We start from the raw sequence: 13,041 nt of genomic DNA, 5'->3' as shown, positions 1-13,041 counted from the left end.
ATAGGGATTCAGTTGTATGAAAAAACGCGTTTATTTCGGGCTGAAAAACACGTTTTGAAAAGTGTACTATAACTGCCCCATAACTTACATGGGGTTGACCAAACTTGCAGAAACATGTTTATTTCTGCTGAAAAACATGTTTTGACACTTTCTGCACACTGGGGTTAAGAGCTGAGTGTGTGGGCTCTTCTGAGCTTTGCAGTTACATAGGGATTCAGTTGGCTGAAAAAACGCGTTTATTTCGGGCTGAAAAACACGTTTTGAAAAGTGTACTGTAACTGCCCCATAACTTACATGGGGTTGACCAAACTTGCAGAAACATGTTTATTTCTTCTGAAAAACACGTTTTGACACTTTCTGCACACTGGGGTTAAGAGCAGAGTGTGTGGGCTCTTCTGAGCCTTGTAGTTACATAGGGATTCAGTTGTCTGAAAAAACGCGTTTATTTCGGGCTGAAAAACACGTTTTGAAAAAAGTGCTGTTACTGCCCCATAACTTACATGGGGTTGACCAAACTTGCGGAAACATGTTTATTTCTGCTAAAAAACATGTTTTGACACTTTCTGCACACGGGGGTTAAGAGCTGAGTGTTTGGGCTCTTCTGAGCTTTGCAGTTACATAGGGATTCAGTTGTCAGAAAAAACGCGTTTATTTCGGGCTGAAAAACACGTTTTGAAAAGTGTACTGTAACTGCCCCATAACTTACATGGGGTTGACCAAACTTGCAGAAACATGTTTATTTCTGCTGAAAAACACGTTTTGACACTTTCTGCACACTGGGGTTAAGAGCAGAGTGTGTGGGCTCTTCTGAGCTTTGCAGTTACATAGGGATTCAGTTGTCTGAAAAAACGCGTTTATTTCGGGCTGAAAAACACGTTTTGAAAAGTGTACTGTAACTGCCCCATAACTTACATGGGGTTGACCAAACTACAGAAACATGTTTATTTCTGCTGAAAAACACGTTTTGACACTTTCTGCACACTGGGGTTAAGAGCAGAGTGTGTGGGCTCTTCTGAGCCTTGCAGTTACATAGGGATTCAGTTGGCTGAAAAAACGCGTTTATTTCGGGCTGAAAAACACGTTTTGAAAAAAGTGCTTTTACTGCCCCATAACTTACATGGGGTTGACCAAACTTGCAGAAACATGTTTATTTCTGCTGAAAAACATGTTTTGACACTTTCTGCACACTGGGGTTAAGAGCAGAGTGTGTGGGCTCTTCTGAGCCTTGCAGTTACATAGGGATTCAGTTGTATGAAATAACGCGTTTATTTCGGGCTGAAAAACACGTTTTGAAAAGAGTACTGTAACTGCCCCATAACTTACATGGGGTTGACCAAACTTGCAGAAACATGTTTATTTCTGCTGAAAAACATGTTTTGACACTTTCTGCACACTGGGGTTAAGAGCTGAGTGTGTGGGCTCTTCTGAGCTTTGCAGTTACATAGGGATTCAGTTGTCTGAAAAAACGCGTTTATTTCGGGCTGAAAAACACGTTTTGAAAAGTGTACTGTAACTGCCCCATAACTTACATGGGGTTGACCAAACTTGCAGAAACATGTTTATTTCTGCTGAAAAACATGTTTTGACACTTTCTGCACACTGGGGTTAAGAGCTGAGTGTGTGGGCTCTTCTGAGCTTTGCAGTTACATAGGGATTCAGTTGTCTGAAAAAACGCGTTTATTTCGGGCTGAAAAACACGTTTTGAAAAGTGTACTGTAACTGCCCCATAACTTACATGGGGTTGACCAAACTTGCAGAAACATGTTTATTTCTGCTGAAAAACACGTTTTGACACTTTCTGCACACTGGGGTTAAGAGCAGAGTGTGTGGGCTCTTCTGAGCTTTGCAGTTACATAGGGATTCAGTTGTCTGAAAAAACGCGTTTATTTCGGGCTGAAAAACACGTTTTGAAAAGTGTACTGTAACTGCCCCATAACTTACATGGGGTTGACCAAACTACAGAAACATGTTTATTTCTGCTGAAAAACACGTTTTGACACTTTCTGCACACTGGGGTTAAGAGCAGAGTGTGTGGGCTCTTCTGAGCCTTGCAGTTACATAGGGATTCAGTTGGCTGAAAAAACGCGTTTATTTCGGGCTGAAAAACACGTTTTGAAAAAAGTGCTTTTACTGCCCCATAACTTACATGGGGTTGACCAAACTTGCAGAAACATGTTTATTTCTGCTGAAAAACATGTTTTGACACTTTCTGCACACTGGGGTTAAGAGCAGAGTGTGTGGGCTCTTCTGAGCCTTGCAGTTACATAGGGATTCAGTTGTATGAAATAACGCGTTTATTTCGGGCTGAAAAACACGTTTTGAAAAGAGTACTGTAACTGCCCCATAACTTACATGGGGTTGACCAAACTTGCAGAAACATGTTTATTTCTGCTGAAAAACATGTTTTGACACTTTCTGCACACTGGGGTTAAGAGCTGAGTGTGTGGGCTCTTCTGAGCTTTGCAGTTACATAGGGATTCAGTTGTCTGAAAAAACGCGTTTATTTCGGGCTGAAAAACACGTTTTGAAAAGTGTACTGTAACTGCCCCATAACTTACATGGGGTTGACCAAACTTGCAGAAACATGTTTATTTCTGCTGAAAAACATGTTTTGACACTTTCTGCACACTGGGGTTAAGAGCTGAGTGTGTGGGCTCTTCTGAGCTTTGCAGTTACATAGGGATTCAGTTGTCTGAAAAAACGCGTTTATTTCGGGCTGAAAAACACGTTTTGAAAAGTGTACTGTAACTGCCCCATAACTTACATGGGGTTGACCAAACTTGCAGAAACATGTTTATTTCTGCTGAAAAACATGTTTTTACACTTTCTGCACACTGGGGTTAAGAGCTGAGTGTGTGGGCTCTTCTGAGCTTTGCAGTTACATAGGGATTCAGTTGGCTGAAAAAACGCGTTTATTTCGGGTTGAAAAACACGTTTTGAAAAAAGTGCTGTTACTGCCCCATAACTTACATGGGGTTGACCAAACTTGCAGAAACATGTTTATTTCTGCTGAAAAACATGTTTTGACACTTTCTGCACACTGGGGTTAAGAGCAGAGTGTGTGGGCTCTTCTGAGCCTTGCAGTTACATAGGGATTCAGTTGTCTGAAAAAACGCGTTTATTTCGGGCTGAAAAACACGTTTTGAAAAGTGTACTATAACTGCCCCATAACTTACATGGGGGTGACCAAACTTGCAGAAACATGTTTATTTCTGCTGAAAAACATGTTTTGACACTTTCTGCACACTGGGGTTAAGAGCTGAGTGTGTGGGCTCTTCTGAGCTTTGCAGTTACATAGGGATTCAGTTGTCTGAAAAAACGCGTTTATTTCGGGCTGAAAAACACGTTTTGAAAAGTGTACTGTAACTGCCCCATAACTTACATGGGGTTGACCAAACTTGCAGAAACATGTTTATTTCTGCTGAAAAACACGTTTTGACACTTTCTGCACACTGGGGTTAAGAGCAGAGTGTGTGGGCTCTTCTGAGCCTTGCAGTTACATAGGGATTCAGTTGGCTGAAAAAACGCGTTTATTTCGGGCTGAAAAACACGTTTTGAAAAAAGTGCTTTTACTGCCCCATAACTTACATGGGGTTGACCAAACTTGCAGAAACATGTTTATTTCTGCTGAAAAACATGTTTTGACACTTTCTGCACACTGGGGTTAAGAGCAGAGTGTGTGGGCTCTTCTGAGCCTTGCAGTTACATAGGGATTCAGTTGTCTGAAAAACGCGTTTATTTCGGGCTGAAAAACACGTTTTGAAAAGTGTACTGTAACTGCCCCATAACTTACATGGGGTTGACCAAACTTGCAGAAACATGTTTATTTCTGCTGAAAAACATGTTTTGACACTTTCTGCACACTGGGGTTAAGAGCTGAGTGTGTGGGCTCTTCTGAGCTTTGTAGTTACATAGGGATTCAGTTGTCTGAAAAAACGCGTTTATTTCGGGCTGAAAAACACGTTTTGAAAAGTGTACTGTAACTGCCCCATAACTTACATGGGGTTGACCAAACTTGCAGAAACATGTTTATTTCTGCTGAAAAACATGTTTTTACACTTTCTGCACACTGGGGTTAAGAGCTGAGTGTGTGGGCTCTTCTGAGCTTTGCAGTTACATAGGGATTCAGTTGTCTGAAAAAACGCGTTTATTTCGGGCTGAAAAACACGTTTTGAAAAAAGTGCTGTTACTGCCCCATAACTTACATGGGGTTGACCAAACTTGCAGAAACATGTTTATTTCTGCTGAAAAACACGTTTTGACACTTTCTGCACACTGGGGTTAAGAGCAGAGTGTGTGGGCTCTTCTGAGCTTTGCAGTTACATAGGGATTCAGTTGTCTGAAAAAACGCGTTTATTTCGGGCTGAAAAACACGTTTTGAAAAGTGTACTGTAACTGCCCCATAACTTACATGGGGTTGACCAAACTTGCAGAAACATGTTTATTTCTGCTGAAAAACATGTTTTTACACTTTCTGCACACTGGGGTTAAGAGGTGAGTGTGTGGGCTCTTCTGAGCTTTGCAGTTACATAGGGATTCAGTTGTCTGAAAAAACGCGTTTATTTCGGGCTGAAAAACACGTTTTGAAAAGTGTACTGTAACTGCCCCATAACTTACATGGGGTTGACCAAACTACAGAAACATGTTTATTTCTGCTGAAAAACACGTTTTGACACTTTCTGCACACTGGGGTTAAGAGCAGAGTGTGTGGGCTCTTCTGAGCCTTGCAGTTACATAGGGATTCAGTTGGCTGAAAAAACGCGTTTATTTCGGGCTGAAAAACAAGTTTTGAAAAAAGTGCTTTTACTGCCCCATAACTTACATGGGGTTGACCAAACTTGCAGAAACATGTTTATTTCTGCTGAAAAACATGTTTTGACACTTTCTGCACACTGGGGTTAAGAGCTGAGTGTGTGGGCTCTTCTGAGCTTTGCAGTTACATAGGGATTCAGTTGGCTGAAAAAACCCGTTTATTTCGGGCTGAAAAACATGTTTTGAAAAAAGTGCTGTTACTGCCCCATAGCTTACATGGGGTTGACCAAACTTGCAGAAACATGTTTATTTCTGCTGAAAAACATGTTTTGACACTTTCTGCACACTGGGGTTAAGAGCAGAGTGTGTGGGCTCTTCTGAGCCTTGCAGTTACATAGGGATTCAGTTGTCTGAAAAAACGCGTTTATTTCGGGCTGAAAAACACGTTTTGAAAAGTGTACTATAACTGCCCCATAACTTACATGGGGTTGACCAAACTTGCAGAAACATGTTTATTTCTGCTGAAAAACATGTTTTGACACTTTCTGCACACTGGGGTTAAGAGCTGAGTGTGTGGGCTCTTCTGAGCTTTGCAGTTACATAGGGATTCAGTTGGCTGAAAAAACGCGTTTATTTTGGGCTGAAAAACACGTTTTGAAAAGTGTACTGTAACAGCCCCATAACTTACATGGGGATGACCAAACTTGCAGAAACATGTTTATTTCTGCTGAAAAACATGTTTTTACACTTTCTGCACACTGGGGTTAAGAGCTGAGTGTGTGGGCTCTTCTGAGCTTTGCAGTTACATAGGGATTCAGTTGTCTGAAAAACGCGTTTATTTCGGGCTGAAAAACACGTTTTGAAAAGTGTACTGTAACTGCCCCATAACTTACATGGGGTTGACCAAACTTGCAGAAACATGTTTATTTCTGCTGAAAAACATGTTTTGACACTTTCTGCACACTGGGGTTAAGAGCTGAGTGTGTGGGCTCTTCTGAGCTTTGTAGTTACATAGGGATTCAGTTGTCTGAAAAAACGCGTTTATTTCGGGCTGAAAAACACGTTTTGAAAAGTGTACTGTAACTGCCCCATAACTTACATGGGGTTGACCAAACTTGCAGAAACATGTTTATTTCTGCTGAAAAACATGTTTTTACACATTCTGCACACTGGGGTTAAGAGCTGAGTGTGTGGGCTCTTCTGAGCTTTGCAGTTACATAGGGATTCAGTTGTCTGAAAAAACGCGTTTATTTCGGGCTGAAAAACACGTTTTGAAAAAAGTGCTGTTACTGCCCCATAACTTACATGGGGTTGACCAAACTTGCAGAAACATGTTTATTTCTGCTGAAAAACACGTTTTGACACTTTCTGCACACTGGGGTTAAGAGCAGAGTGTGTGGGCTCTTCTGAGCTTTGCAGTTACATAGGGATTCAGTTGTCTGAAAAAACGCGTTTATTTCGGGCTGAAAAACACGTTTTGAAAAGTGTACTGTAACTGCCCCATAACTTACATGGGGTTGACCAAACTTGCAGAAACATGTTTATTTCTGCTGAAAAACATGTTTTTACACTTTCTGCACACTGGGGTTAAGAGGTGAGTGTGTGGGCTCTTCTGAGCTTTGCAGTTACATAGGGATTCAGTTGTCTGAAAAAACGCGTTTATTTCGGGCTGAAAAACACGTTTTGAAAAGTGTACTGTAACTGCCCCATAACTTACATGGGGTTGACCAAACTACAGAAACCTGTTTATTTCTGCTGAAAAACACGTTTTGACACTTTCTGCACACTGGGGTTAAGAGCAGAGTGTGTGGGCTCTTCTGAGCCTTGCAGTTACATAGGGATTCAGTTGGCTGAAAAAACGCGTTTATTTCGGGCTGAAAAACAAGTTTTGAAAAAAGTGCTTTTACTGCCCCATAACTTACATGGGGTTGACCAAACTTGCAGAAACATGTTTATTTCTGCTGAAAAACATGTTTTGACACTTTCTGCACACTGGGGTTAAGAGCTGAGTGTGTGGGCTCTTCTGAGCTTTGCAGTTACATAGGGATTCAGTTGGCTGAAAAAACGCGTTTATTTCGGGCTGAAAAACATGTTTTGAAAAAAGTGCTGTTACTGCCCCATAGCTTACATGGGGTTGACCAAACTTGCAGAAACATGTTTATTTCTGCTGAAAAACATGTTTTGACACTTTCTGCACACTGGGGTTAAGAGCAGAGTGTGTGGGCTCTTCTGAGCCTTGCAGTTACATAGGGATTCAGTTGTCTGAAAAAACGCGTTTATTTCGGGCTGAAAAACACGTTTTGAAAAGAGTACTGTAACTGCCCCATAACTTACATGGGGTTGACCAAACTTGCGGAAACATGTTTATTTCTGCTAAAAAACATGTTTTGACACTTTCTGCACACGGGGGTTAAGAGCTGAGTGTTTGGGCTCTTCTGAGCCTTGTAGTTACATAGGGATTCAGTTGTCTGAAAAAACGCGTTTATTTCGGCTGAAAAACACGTTTTGAAAAAAGTGCTGTTACTGCCCCATAACTTACATGGGGTTGACCAAACTTGCGGAAACATGTTTATTTCTGCTAAAAAACATGTTTTGACACTTTCTGCACACGGGGGTTAAGAGCTGAGTGTTTGGGCTCTTCTGAGCTTTGCAGTTACATAGGGATTCAGTTGTCTGAAAAAACGCGTTTATTTCGGGCTGAAAAACACGTATTGAAAAGTGTACTGTAACTGCCCCATAACTTACATGGGGTTGACCAAACTTGCAGAAACATGTTTATTTCTGCTGAAAAACACGTTTTGACACTTTCTGCACACTGGGGTTAAGAGCAGAGTGTGTGGGCTCTTCTGAGCTTTGCAGTTACATAGGGATTCAGTTGTCTGAAAAAACGCGTTTATTTCGGGCTGAAAAACACGTTTTGAAAAGTGTACTGTAACTGCCCCATAACTTACATGGGGTTGACCAAACTACAGAAACATGTTTATTTCTGCTGAAAAACACGTTTTGACACTTTCTGCACACTGGGGTTAAGAGCAGAGTGTGTGGGCTCTTCTGAGCCTTGCAGTTACAAAGGGATTCAGTTGGCTGAAAAAACGCGTTTATTTCGGGCTGAAAAACACGTTTTGAAAAACGTGCTTTTACTGCCCCATAACTTACATGGGGTTGACCAAACTTGCAAAAACATGTTTATTTCTGCTGAAAAACATGTTTTGACACTTTCTGCACACTGGGGTTAAGAGCAGAGTGTGTGGGCTCTTCTGAGCCTTGCAGTTACATAGGGATTCAGTTGTCTGAAAAAACGCGTTTATTTCGGGCTGAAAAACACGTTTTGAAAAGAGTACTGTAACTGCCCCATAACTTACATGGGGTTGACCAAACTTGCAGAAACGTTTATTTCTGCTGAAAAACATGTTTTGACACTTTCTGCACACTGGGGTTAAGAGCTGAGTGTGTGGGCTCTTCTGAGCTTTGCAGTTACATAGGGATTCAGTTGTCTGAAAAAACGCGTTTATTTCGGGCTGAAAAACACGTTTTGAAAAGTGTACTGTAACTGCCCCATAACTTACATGGGGTTGACCAAACTTGCAGAAACATGTTTATTTCTGCTGAAAAACATGTTTTTACACTTTCTGCACACTGGAGTTAAGAGCTGAGTGTGTGGGCTCTTCTGAGCTTTGCAGTTACATAGGGATTCAGTTGTCTGAAAAAACGCGTTTATTTCGGGCTGAAAAACACGTTTTGAAAAGTGTACTGTAACTGCCCCATAACTTACATGGGGTTGACCAAACTTGCAGAAACATGTTTATTTCTGCTGAAAAACACGTTTTGACACTTTCTGCACACTGGGGTTAAGAGCAGAGTGTGTGGGCTCTTCTGAGCCTTGCAGTTACATAGGGATTCAGTTGGCTGAAAAAACGCGTTTATTTCGGGCTGAAAAACACGTTTTGAAAAAAGTGCTTTTACTGCCCCATAACTTACATGGGGTTGACCAAACTTGCAGAAACATGTTTATTTCTGCTGAAAAACATGTTTTGACACTTTCTGCACACTGGGGTTAAGAGCAGAGTGTGTGGGCTCTTCTGAGCTTTGCAGTTACATAGGGATTCAGTTGTATGAAAAAACGCGTTTATTTCGGGCTGAAAAACACGTTTTGAAAAGTGTACTATAACTGCCCCATAACTTACATGGGGTTGACCAAACTTGCAGAAACATGTTTATTTCTGCTGAAAAACATGTTTTGACACTTTCTGCACACTGGGGTTAAGAGCTGAGTGTGTGGGCTCTTCTGAGCTTTGCAGTTACATAGGGATTCAGTTGGCTGAAAAAACGCGTTTATTTCGGGCTGAAAAACACGTTTTGAAAAGTGTACTGTAACTGCCCCATAACTTACATGGGGTTGACCAAACTTGCAGAAACATGTTTATTTCTTCTGAAAAACACGTTTTGACACTTTCTGCACACTGGGGTTAAGAGCAGAGTGTGTGGGCTCTTCTGAGCCTTGTAGTTACATAGGGATTCAGTTGTCTGAAAAAACGCGTTTATTTCGGGCTGAAAAACACGTTTTGAAAAAAGTGCTGTTACTGCCCCATAACTTACATGGGGTTGACCAAACTTGCGGAAACATGTTTATTTCTGCTAAAAAACATGTTTTGACACTTTCTGCACACGGGGGTTAAGAGCTGAGTGTTTGGGCTCTTCTGAGCTTTGCAGTTACATAGGGATTCAGTTGTCAGAAAAAACGCGTTTATTTCGGGCTGAAAAACACGTTTTGAAAAGTGTACTGTAACTGCCCCATAACTTACATGGGGTTGACCAAACTTGCAGAAACATGTTTATTTCTGCTGAAAAACACGTTTTGACACTTTCTGCACACTGGGGTTAAGAGCAGAGTGTGTGGGCTCTTCTGAGCTTTGCAGTTACATAGGGATTCAGTTGTCTGAAAAAACGCGTTTATTTCGGGCTGAAAAACACGTTTTGAAAAGTGTACTGTAACTGCCCCATAACTTACATGGGGTTGACCAAACTACAGAAACATGTTTATTTCTGCTGAAAAACACGTTTTGACACTTTCTGCACACTGGGGTTAAGAGCAGAGTGTGTGGGCTCTTCTGAGCCTTGCAGTTACATAGGGATTCAGTTGGCTGAAAAAACGCGTTTATTTCGGGCTGAAAAACACGTTTTGAAAAAAGTGCTTTTACTGCCCCATAACTTACATGGGGTTGACCAAACTTGCAGAAACATGTTTATTTCTGCTGAAAAACATGTTTTGACACTTTCTGCACACTGGGGTTAAGAGCAGAGTGTGTGGGCTCTTCTGAGCCTTGCAGTTACATAGGGATTCAGTTGTATGAAATAACGCGTTTATTTCGGGCTGAAAAACACGTTTTGAAAAGAGTACTGTAACTGCCCCATAACTTACATGGGGTTGACCAAACTTGCAGAAACATGTTTATTTCTGCTGAAAAACATGTTTTGACACTTTCTGCACACTGGGGTTAAGAGCTGAGTGTGTGGGCTCTTCTGAGCTTTGCAGTTACATAGGGATTCAGTTGTCTGAAAAAACGCGTTTATTTCGGGCTGAAAAACACGTTTTGAAAAGTGTACTGTAACTGCCCCATAACTTACATGGGGTTGACCAAACTTGCAGAAACATGTTTATTTCTGCTGAAAAACATGTTTTGACACTTTCTGCACACTGGGGTTAAGAGCTGAGTGTGTGGGCTCTTCTGAGCTTTGCAGTTACATAGGGATTCAGTTGTCTGAAAAAACGCGTTTATTTCGGGCTGAAAAACACGTTTTGAAAAGTGTACTGTAACTGCCCCATAACTTACATGGGGTTGACCAAACTTGCAGAAACATGTTTATTTCTGCTGAAAAACACGTTTTGACACTTTCTGCACACTGGGGTTAAGAGCAGAGTGTGTGGGCTCTTCTGAGCTTTGCAGTTACATAGGGATTCAGTTGTCTGAAAAAACGCGTTTATTTCGGGCTGAAAAACACGTTTTGAAAAGTGTACTGTAACTGCCCCATAACTTACATGGGGTTGACCAAACTACAGAAACATGTTTATTTCTGCTGAAAAACACGTTTTGACACTTTCTGCACACTGGGGTTAAGAGCAGAGTGTGTGGGCTCTTCTGAGCCTTGCAGTTACATAGGGATTCAGTTGGCTGAAAAAACGCGTTTATTTCGGGCTGAAAAACACGTTTTGAAAAAAGTGCTTTTACTGCCCCATAACTTACATGGGGTTGACCAAACTTGCAGAAACATGTTTATTTCTGCTGAAAAACATGTTTTGACACTTTCTGCACACTGGGGTTAAGAGCAGAGTGTGTGGGCTCTTCTGAGCCTTGCAGTTACATAGGGATTCAGTTGTATGAAATAACGCGTTTATTTCGGGCTGAAAAACACGTTTTGAAAAGAGTACTGTAACTGCCCCATAACTTACATGGGGTTGACCAAACTTGCAGAAACATGTTTATTTCTGCTGAAAAACATGTTTTGACACTTTCTGCACACTGGGGTTAAGAGCTGAGTGTGTGGGCTCTTCTGAGCTTTGCAGTTACATAGGGATTCAGTTGTCTGAAAAAACGCGTTTATTTCGGGCTGAAAAACACGTTTTGAAAAGTGTACTGTAACTGCCCCATAACTTACATGGGGTTGACCAAACTTGCAGAAACATGTTTATTTCTGCTGAAAAACATGTTTTGACACTTTCTGCACACTGGGGTTAAGAGCTGAGTGTGTGGGCTCTTCTGAGCTTTGCAGTTACATAGGGATTCAGTTGTCTGAAAAAACGCGTTTATTTCGGGCTGAAAAACACGTTTTGAAAAGTGTACTGTAACTGCCCCATAACTTACATGGGGTTGACCAAACTTGCAGAAACATGTTTATTTCTGCTGAAAAACATGTTTTTACACTTTCTGCACACTGGGGTTAAGAGCTGAGTGTGTGGGCTCTTCTGAGCTTTGCAGTTACATAGGGATTCAGTTGGCTGAAAAAACGCGTTTATTTCGGGTTGAAAAACACGTTTTGAAAAAAGTGCTGTTACTGCCCCATAACTTACATGGGGTTGACCAAACTTGCAGAAACATGTTTATTTCTGCTGAAAAACATGTTTTGACACTTTCTGCACACTGGGGTTAAGAGCAGAGTGTGTGGGCTCTTCTGAGCCTTGCAGTTACATAGGGATTCAGTTGTCTGAAAAAACGCGTTTATTTCGGGCTGAAAAACACGTTTTGAAAAGTGTACTATAACTGCCCCATAACTTACATGGGGGTGACCAAACTTGCAGAAACATGTTTATTTCTGCTGAAAAACATGTTTTGACACTTTCTGCACACTGGGGTTAAGAGCTGAGTGTGTGGGCTCTTCTGAGCTTTGCAGTTACATAGGGATTCAGTTGTCTGAAAAAACGCGTTTATTTCGGGCTGAAAAACACGTTTTGAAAAGTGTACTGTAACTGCCCCATAACTTACATGGGGTTGACCAAACTTGCAGAAACATGTTTATTTCTGCTGAAAAACACGTTTTGACACTTTCTGCACACTGGGGTTAAGAGCAGAGTGTGTGGGCTCTTCTGAGCCTTGCAGTTACATAGGGATTCAGTTGGCTGAAAAAACGCGTTTATTTCGGGCTGAAAAACACGTTTTGAAAAAAGTGCTTTTACTGCCCCATAACTTACATGGGGTTGACCAAACTTGCAGAAACATGTTTATTTCTGCTGAAAAACATGTTTTGACACTTTCTGCACACTGGGGTTAAGAGCAGAGTGTGTGGGCTCTTCTGAGCCTTGCAGTTACATAGGGATTCAGTTGTCTGAAAAACGCGTTTATTTCGGGCTGAAAAACACGTTTTGAAAAGTGTACTGTAACTGCCCCATAACTTACATGGGGTTGACCAAACTTGCAGAAACATGTTTATTTCTGCTGAAAAACATGTTTTGACACTTTCTGCACACTGGGGTTAAGAGCTGAGTGTGTGGGCTCTTCTGAGCTTTGTAGTTACATAGGGATTCAGTTGTCTGAAAAAACGCGTTTATTTCGGGCTGAAAAACACGTTTTGAAAAGTGTACTGTAACTGCCCCATAACTTACATGGGGTTGACCAAACTTGCAGAAACATGTTTATTTCTGCTGAAAAACATGTTTTTACACTTTCTGCACACTGGGGTTAAGAGCTGAGTGTGTGGGCTCTTCTGAGCTTTGCAGTTACATAGGGATTCAGTTGTCTGAAAAAACGCGTTTATTTCGGGCTGAAAAACACGTTTTGAAAAAAGTGCTGTTACTGC

The sequence above is a fragment of the Lepisosteus platostomus genome, chromosome 17 (assembly GCF_059453375.1).
Source record: "Lepisosteus platostomus isolate fLepPlt1 chromosome 17, fLepPlt1.hap1, whole genome shotgun sequence".
Lineage (NCBI taxonomy): Eukaryota > Metazoa > Chordata > Actinopteri > Semionotiformes > Lepisosteidae > Lepisosteus > Lepisosteus platostomus.
Note: the sequence above shows the minus strand (reverse complement) of the source record.